Source organism: Pimephales promelas, chromosome 12, assembly GCF_988280905.1.
Source record: "Pimephales promelas chromosome 12, fPimPro1.hap1.1, whole genome shotgun sequence".
Classification (NCBI taxonomy): domain Eukaryota; kingdom Metazoa; phylum Chordata; class Actinopteri; order Cypriniformes; family Leuciscidae; genus Pimephales; species Pimephales promelas.
The window spans coordinates 21,341,447-21,350,407 of NC_142780.1; positions in this window are offsets into that span (position 1 = coordinate 21,341,447).

Genomic DNA, 8,961 nt, shown 5'->3' on the forward strand with positions numbered 1-8,961 from the left:
GGCCCTCTATCAGAATCCAGAGTTCTGGGAAGATTGGAGAAACTTAATTTTTCGCCCGAAAAAAAAAAACGTAAGGGGTACCACTGTCGTTTTTTTTTTTTCGGGCCGAACTTTTGAGTTTCGATATCTCAGCTCTGGAAGGGGCTAGAGCCTCCATTTTTGCACTCAGGTCTAAGTCTCATGGCCCTCTATCAGAATCCAGAGTTTTGGGAAGATTGGAGAAACTTAATTTTTCGCCCGAAAAAAAAAAAAACGTAAGGGGTAACACTGTCGTTTTTTTTTCGGGCCGAATTTTTGAGTTTCGATATCTCAGCTCTGGAAGGGGCTAGAGCCTCCATTTTTGCACTCAGGTCTAAGTCTCATGGCCCTCTATCAGAATCCAGAGTTTTGGGAAGATTGGAGAAACTTAATTTTTCGCCCGAAAAAAAAAAAGTAAGGGGTACCACTGTCGTTTTTTTTTTTCGGGCCGAATTTTTGAGTTTCGATATCTCAGCTCTGGAAGGGGCTAGAGCCTCCATTTTTGCACTCAGGTCTAAGTCTCATGGCCCTCTATCAGAATCCAGAGTTCTGGGAAGATTGGAGAAACTTAATTTTTCGCCCGAAAAAAAAAACGTAAGGGGTAACACTGTCGTTTTTTTTTCGGGCCGAATTTTTGAGTTTCGATATCTCAGCTCTGGAAGGGGCTAGAGCCTCCATTTTGCACTCAGGTCTAAGTCTCATGGCCCTCTATCAGAATCCAGAGTTTTGGGAAGATTGGAGAAACTTAATTTTTCGCCCGAAAAAAAAAACGTAAGGGGTACCACTGTCGTTTTTTTTTTGGGCCGAATTTTTGAGTTTCGATATCTCAGCTCTGGAAGGGGCTAGAGCCTCCATTTTTGCACTCAGGTCTAAGTCTCATGGTCCTCTATCAGAATCCAGAGTTTTGGGAAGATTGGATAAACTTAATTTTTCGCCTGAAAAAAAAACCGTAAGGGGTAACACTGTCGTTTTTTTTTCGGGCCGAATTTTTTAGTTTCGATATCTCAGCTCTGGAAGGGGCTAGAGCCTACATTTTTGCACTCAGGTCTAAGTCTCATGGCCCTCTATCAGAATCCAGAGTTTTGGGAAGATTGGAGAAACTTAATTTTTCTCCCGAAAAAAAAAAAACGTAAGGGGTACCACTGTCGGTTTTTTTTTCGGGCTGAATTTTTGAGTTTCGATATCTCAGCTCTGGAAGGGGCTAGAGCCTCCATTTTTGCACTCAGGTCTAAGTCTCATGGCCCTCTATCAGAATCCAGAGTTTTGGGAAGATTGGAGAAACTTAATTTTTCGCCCGAAAAAAAAAAAAAACGTAAGGGGTAACACTGTCGTTTTTTTTTTCGGGCCGAATTTTTGAGTTTCGATATCTCAGCTCTGGAAGGGGCTAGAGCCTCCATTTTTGCACTCAGGTCTAAGTCTCATGGCCCTCTATCAGAATCCAGAGTTTTGGGAAGATTGGAGAAACTTAATTTTTCGCCCGAAAAAAAAAAACGTAAGGGGTACCACTGTCGTTTTTTTTTTTCGGGCCGAATTTTTGAGTTTCGATACCTCAGCTCTGGAAGGGGCTAGAGCCTCCATTTTTGCACTCAGGTCTAAGTCTCATGGCCCTCTATCAGAATCCAGAGTTCTGGGAAGATTGGAGAAACTTAATTTTTCGCCCGAAAAAAAAAAACGTAAGGGGTAACACTGTCGTTTTTTTTTCGGGCCGAATTTTTGAGTTTCGATATCTCAGCTCTGGAAGGGGCTAGAGCCTCCATTTTTGCACTCATGTCTCAGTCTAATGGCCCTCTATCAGAATCCAGAGTTTTGGGAAGATTGGAGAAACTTAATTTTTCGCCCGAAAAAAAAAACGTAAGGGGTACCACTGTCGTTTTTTTTTTCGGGCCGAATTTTTGAGTTTCGATATCTCAGCTCTGGAAGGGGCTAGAGCCTCCATTTTTGCACTCAGGTCTAAGTCTCATGGTCCTCTATCAGAATCCAGAGTTTTGGGAAGATTGGATAAACTTAATTTTTCGCCTGAAAAAAAAACCGTAAGGGGTAACACTGTCGTTTTTTTTTCGGGCCGAATTTTTTAGTTTCGATATCTCAGCTCTGGAAGGGGCTAGAGCCTACATTTTTGCACTCAGGTCTAAGTCTCATGGCCCTCTATCAGAATCCAGAGTTTTTGGAAGATTGGAGAAACTTAATTTTTCTCCCGAAAAAAAAACGTAAGGGGTACCACTGTCGTTTTTTTTTTTCGGGCTGAATTTTTGAGTTTCGATATCTCAGCTCTGGAAGGGGCTAGAGCCTCCATTTTTGCACTCAGGTCTAAGTCTCATGGCCCTCTATCAGAATCCAGAGTTCTGGGAAGATTGGAGAAACTTAATTTTTCGCCCGAAAAAAAAAAAACGTAAGGGGTAACACTGTCGTTTTTTTTTCGGGCCGAATTTTTGAGTTTCGATATCTCAGCTCTGGAAGGGGCTAGAGCCTCCATTTTGCACTCAGGTCTAAGTCTCATGGCCCTCTATCAGAATCCAGAGTTTTGGGAAGATTGGAGAAACTTAATTTTTCGCCCGAAAAAAAAAAACGTAAGGGGTACCACTGTCGTTTTTTTTTTGGGCCGAATTTTTGAGTTTCGATATCTTCGCTCTGGAAGGGGCTAGAGCCTCCATTTTTGCACTCATGTCTAAGTCTAATGGCCCTCTATCAGAATCCAGAGTTTTGGGAAGATTGGAAAAACGTAATTTTTCGTCTGAAAAAAAAAAAACGTAAGGGGTACCACTGTCGTTTTTTTTTTTTCGGGCCGAACTTTTGAGTTTCGATATCTCAGCTCTGGAAGGGGCTAGAGCCTCCATTTTTGCACTCAGGTCTAAGTCTCATGGCCCTCTATCAGAATCCAGAGTTTTGGGAAGATTGGAGAAACTTAATTTTTCGCCCGAAAAAAAAAAAAAAAACGTAAGGGGTAACACTGTCGTTTTTTTTTCGGGCCGAATTTTTGAGTTTCGATATCTCAGCTCTGGAAGGGGCTAGAGCCTCCATTTTTGCACTCAGGTCTAAGTCTCATGGCCCTCTATCAGAATCCAGAGTTTTGGGAAGATTGGAGAAACTTAATTTTTCGCCCGAAAAAAAAAACGTAAGGGGTACCACTGTCGTTTTTTTTTTTCGGGCCGAATTTTTGAGTTTCAATATCTCAGCTCTGGAAGGGGCTAGAGCCTCCATTTTTGCACTCAGGTCTAAGTCTCATGGCCCTCTATCAGAATCCAGAGTTCTGGGAAGATTGGAGAAACTTAATTTTTCGCCCGAAAAAAAAAACGTAAGGGGTAACACTGTCGTTTTTTTTTCGGGCCGAATTTTTGAGTTTCGATATCTCAGCTCTGGAAGGGGCTAGAGCCTCCATTTTTGCACTCAGGTCTAAGTCTCATGGTCCTCTATCAGAATCCAGAGTTTTGGGAAGATTGGATAAACTTAATTTTTCGCCTGAAAAAAAACCCGTAAGGGGTAACACTGTCGTTTTTTTTTCGGGCCGAATTTTTTAGTTTCGATATCTCAGCTCTGGAAGGGGCTAGAGCCTACATTTTTGCACTCAGGTCTAAGTCTCATGGCCCTCTATCAGAATCCAGAGTTTTGGGAAGATTGGAGAAACTTAATTTTTCTCCCGAAAAAAAAAAAACGTAAGGGGTACCACTGTCGGTTTTTTTTTCGGGCTGAATTTTTGAGTTTCGATATCTCAGCTCTGGAAGGGGCTAGAGCCTCCATTTTTGCACTCAGGTCTAAGTCTCATGGCCCTCTATCAGAATCCAGAGTTTTGGGAAGATTGGAGAAACTTAATTTTTCGCCCGAAAAAAAAAAAAACGTAAGGGGTAACACTGTCGTTTTTTTTTCGGGCCGAATTTTTGAGTTTCGATATCTCAGCTCTGGAAGGGGCTAGAGCCTCCATTTTTGCACTCAGGTCTAAGTCTCATGGCCCTCTATCAGAATCCAGAGTTTTGGGAAGATTGGAGAAACTTAATTTTTCGCCCGAAAAAAAAAAACGTAAGGGGTACCACTGTCGTTTTTTTTTTTCGGGCCGAATTTTTGAGTTTCGATATCTCAGCTCTGGAAGGGACTAGAGCCTCCATTTTTGCACTCAGGTCTAAGTCTCATGGCCCTCTATCAGAATCCAGAGTTCTGGGAAGATTGGAGAAACTTAATTTTTCGCCCGAAAAAAAAAAACGTAAGGGGTAACACTGTCGTTTTTTTTTCGGGCCGAATTTTTGAGTTTCGATATCTCAGCTCTGGAAGGGGCTAGAGCCTCCATTTTTGCACTCATGTCTCAGTCTAATGGCCCTCTATCAGAATCCAGAGTTTTGGGAAGATTGGAAAAACTTAAATTTTCACCCGAAAAAAAAAACGTAAGGGGTACCACTGTCGTTTTTTTTTTTCGGGCCGAACTTTTGAGATTCGATATCTCAGCTCTGGAAGGGGCTAGAGCCTCCATTTTTGCACTCAGGTCTAAGTCTCGTGGTCCTCTATCAGAATCCAGAGTTTTGGGAAGATTGGAGAAACTTAATTTTTCGCCCGAAAAAAAAAAACGTAAGGGGTACCACTGTCGTTTTTTTTTTTCGGGCCGAATTTTTGAGTTTCGATATCTCAGCTCTGGAAGGGGCTAGAGCCTCCATTTTTGCACTCAGGTCTAAGTCTCATGGCCCTCTATCAGAATCCAGAGTTTTGGGAAGATTGGAGAAACTTAATTTTTCGCCCAAAAAAAAAAAAAAACGTAAGGGGTAACACTGTCGTTTTTTTTTGGGGCCGAATTTTTGAGTTTCGATATCTCAGCTCTGGAAGGGGCTAGAGCCTCCATTTTTGCACTCAGGTCTAAGTCTCATGGCCCTCTATCAGAATCCAGAGTTTTGGGAAGATTGGAAAAACTTAACTTTTCGCCCGAAAAAAAAAAACGTAAGGGGTACCACTGTCGTTTTTTTTTCGGGCCGAATTTTTTAGTTTCGATATCTCAGCTCTGGAAGGGGCTAGAGCCTACATTTTTGCACTCAGGTCTAAGTCTCATGGCCCTCTATCAGAATCCAGAGTTTTGGGAAGATTGGAGAAACTTAATTTTTCGCCCGAAAAAAAAAAACGTAAGGGGTACCACTGTCGTTTTTTTTTTTTCGGGCCGAACTTTTGAGTTTCGATATCTCAGCAGTGGAAGGGGCTAGAGCCTCCATTTTTGCACTCAGGTCTAAGTCTCATGGCCCTCTATCAGAATCCAGAGTTTTGGGAAGATTGGAGAAACTTAATTTTTCGCCCGAAAAAAAAAAAACGTAAGGGGTAACACTGTCGTTTTTTTTTCGGGCCGAATTTTTGAGTTTCGATATCTCAGCTCTGGAAGGGGCTAGAGCCTCCATTTTTGCACCCAGGTCTAAGTCTCATGGCCCTCTATCAGAATCCAGAGTTTTGGGAAGATTGGAGAAACTTAATTTTTCGCCCAAAAAAAAAAACGTAAGGGGTACCACTGTCGTTTTTTTTTTTCGGGCCGAATTTTTGAGTTTCAATATCTCAGCTCTGGAAGGGGCTAGAGCCTCCATTTTTGCACTCAGGTCTAAGTCTCATGGCCCTTTATCAGAATCCAGAGTTTTGGGAAGATTGGAGAAACTTAATTTTTCGCCCGAAAAAAAAAAACGTAAGGGGTACCACTGTCGTTTTTTTTTTTTCGGGCCGAATTTTTGAGTTTCGATATCTCAGCTCTGGAAGGGGCTAGAGCCTCCATTTTTGCACTCAGGTCTAAGTCTCATGGCCCTCTATCAGAATCAAGAGTTTTGGGAAGATTGGAGAAACTTAATTTTTCGCCCGAAAAAAAAAAAACGTAAGGGGTAACACTGTCGTTTTTTTTTCGGGCCGAATTTTTGAGTTTCGATATCTCAGCTCTGGAAGGGGCTAGAGCCTCCATTTTTGCACTCAGGTCTAAGCCTCATGGCCCTCTATCAGAATCCAGAGTTTTGGGAAGATTGGAGAAACTTAATTTTTCGCCCGAAAAAAAAAACGTAAGGGGTACCACTGTCGTTTTTTTTTTCGGGCCGAATTTTTGAGTTTCGATATCTCAGCTCTGGAAGGGGCTAGAGCCTCCATTTTTGCACTCAGGTCTAAGTCTCATGGCCCTCTATCAGAATCCAGAGTTTTGGGAAGATTGGAGAAACTTAATTTTTCGCCCAAAAAAAAAAAAAACATAAGGGGTAACACTGTCGTTTTTTTTTCGGGCCGAATTTTTGAGTTTCGATATCTCAGCTCTGGAAGGGGCTAGAGCCTCCATTTTTGCACTCAGGTCTAAGTCTCATGGCCCTCTATCAGAATCCAGAGTTTTGGGAAGATTGGAGAAACTTAATTTTTCGCCCGAAAAAAAAAACGTAAGGGGTACCACTGTCGTTTTTTTTTTTTCGGGCCGACTTTTGAGTTTCGATATCTCAGCTCTGGAAGGGGCTAGAGCCTCCATTTTTGCACTCAGGTCTAAGTCTCATGGCCCTCTATCAGAATCCAGAGTTTTGGGAAGATTGGAGAAACTTAATTTTTCGCCCGAAAAAAAAAAAACGTAAGGGGTAACACTGTCGTTTTTTTTTCGGGCCGAATTTTTGAGTTTCGATATCTCAGCTCTGGAAGGGGCTAGAGCCTCCATTTTTGCACTCAGGTCTAAGTCTCATGGCCCTCTATCAGAATCCAGAGTTTTGGGAAGATTGGAGAAACTTAATTTTTCGCCCGAAAAAAAAAAAACGTAAGGTGTACCACTGTCGTTTTTTTTTTTTCGGGCCGAATTTTTGAGTTTCGATATCTCAGCTCTGGAAGGGGCTAGAGCCTCCATTTTTGCACTCAGGTCTAAGTCTCATGGCCCTCTATCAGAATCCAGAGTTTTGGGAAGATTGGAGAAACTTAATTTTTCGCCCAAAAAAAAAAAAACATAAGGGGTAACACTGTCGTTTTTTTTTCGGGCCGAATTTTTGAGTTTCGATATCTCAGCTCTGGAAGGGGCTAGAGCCTCCATTTTTGCACTCAGGTCTAAGTCTCATGGCCCTCTATCAGAATCCAGAGTTTTGGGAAGATTGGAGAAACTTAATTTTTCGCCCGAAAAAAAAAACGTAAGGGGTACCACTGTCGTTTTTTTTTTTTCGGGCCGACTTTTGAGTTTCGATATCTCAGCTCTGGAAGGGGCTAGAGCCTCCATTTTTGCACTCAGGTCTAAGTCTCATGGCCCTCTATCAGAATCCAGAGTTTTGGGAAGATTGGAGAAACTTAATTTTTCGCCCGAAAAAAAAAAAACGTAAGGGGTAACACTGTCGTTTTTTTTTCGGGCCGAATTTTTGAGTTTCGATATCTCAGCTCTGGAAGGGGCTAGAGCCTCCATTTTTGCACTCAGGTCTAAGTCTCATGGCCCTCTATCAGAATCCAGAGTTTTGGGAAGATTGGAGAAACTTAATTTTTCGCCCGAAAAAAAAAAACGTAAGGTGTACCACTGTCGTTTTTTTTTTTTCGGGCCGAATTTTTGAGTTTCGATATCTCAGCTCTGGAAGGGGCTAGAGCCTCCATTTTTGCACTCAGGTCAAAGTCTCATGGCCCTCTATCAGAATCCAGAGTTTTGGGAAGATTGGAGAAACTTAATTTTTCGCCCGAAAAAAAAAAAACGTAAGGGGTAACACTGTCGTTTTTTTTTCGGGCCGAATTTTTTAGTTTCGATATCTCAGCTCTGGAAGGGGCTAGAGCCTACATTTTTGCACTCAGGTCTAAGTCTCATGGCCCTCTATCAGAATCCAGAGTTTTGGGAAGATTGGAGAAACTTAATTTTTCTCCCGAAAAAAAAAAAACGTAAGGGGTACCACTGTCGTTTTTTTTTTCGGGCTGAATTTTTGAGTTTCGATATCTCAGCTCTGGAAGGGGCTAGAGCCTCCATTTTTGCACTCATGTCTCAGTCTAATGGCCCTCTATCAGAATCCAGAGTTTTGGGAAGATTGGAAAAACTTAAATTTTCACCCGAAAAAAAAAACGTAAGGGGTACCACTGTCGTTTTTTTTTTTCGGGCCGAACTTTTGAGATTCGATATCTCAGCTCTGGAAGGGGCTAGAGCCTCCATTTTTGCACTCAGGTCTAAGTCTCATGGCCCTCTATCAGAATCCAGAGTTTTGGGAAGATTGGAGAAACTTAATTTTTCGCCCAAAAAAAAAAAAAAACGTAAGGGGTAACACTGTCGTTTTTTTTCGGGCCGAATTTTTGAGTTTCGATATCTCAGCTCTGGAAGGGGCTAGAGCCTCCATTTTTGCACTCAGGTCTAAGTCTCATGGCCCTCTATCAGAATCCAGAGTTTTGGGAAGATTGGAAAAACTTAACTTTTCGCCCGAAAAAAAAAACCGTAAGGGGTACCACTGTCGTTTTTTTTTCGGGCCGAATTTTTTAGTTTCGATATCTCAGCTCTGGAAGGGGCTAGAGCCTACATTTTTGCACTCAGGTCTAAGTCTCATGGCCCTCTATCAGAATCCAGAGTTTTGGGAAGATTGGAGAAACTTAATTTTTCGCCCAAAAAAAAAAAAACGTAAGGGGTAACACTGTCGTTTTTTTTTCGGGCCGAATTTTTGAGTTTCGATATCTCAGCTCTGGAAGGGGCTAGAGCCTCCATTTTTGCACTCAGGTCTAAGTCTCATGGCCCTCTATCAGAATCCAGAGTTTTGGGAAGATTGGAGAAACTTAATTTTTCGCCCGAAAAAAAAAAACGTAAGGGGTACCACTGTCGTTTTTTTTTTTTCGGGCCGAACTTTTGAGTTTCGATATCTCAGCTCTGGAAGGGGCTAGAGCCTCCATTTTTGCACTCAGGTCTAAGTCTCATGGCCCTCTATCAGAATCCAGAGTTTTGGGAAGATTGGAGAAACTTAATTTTTCGCCCAAAAAAAAAAAAACGTAAGGGGTACCACTGTCGTTTTTTTTTCGGGCCGAATTTTTGAGTTTCAATATCTC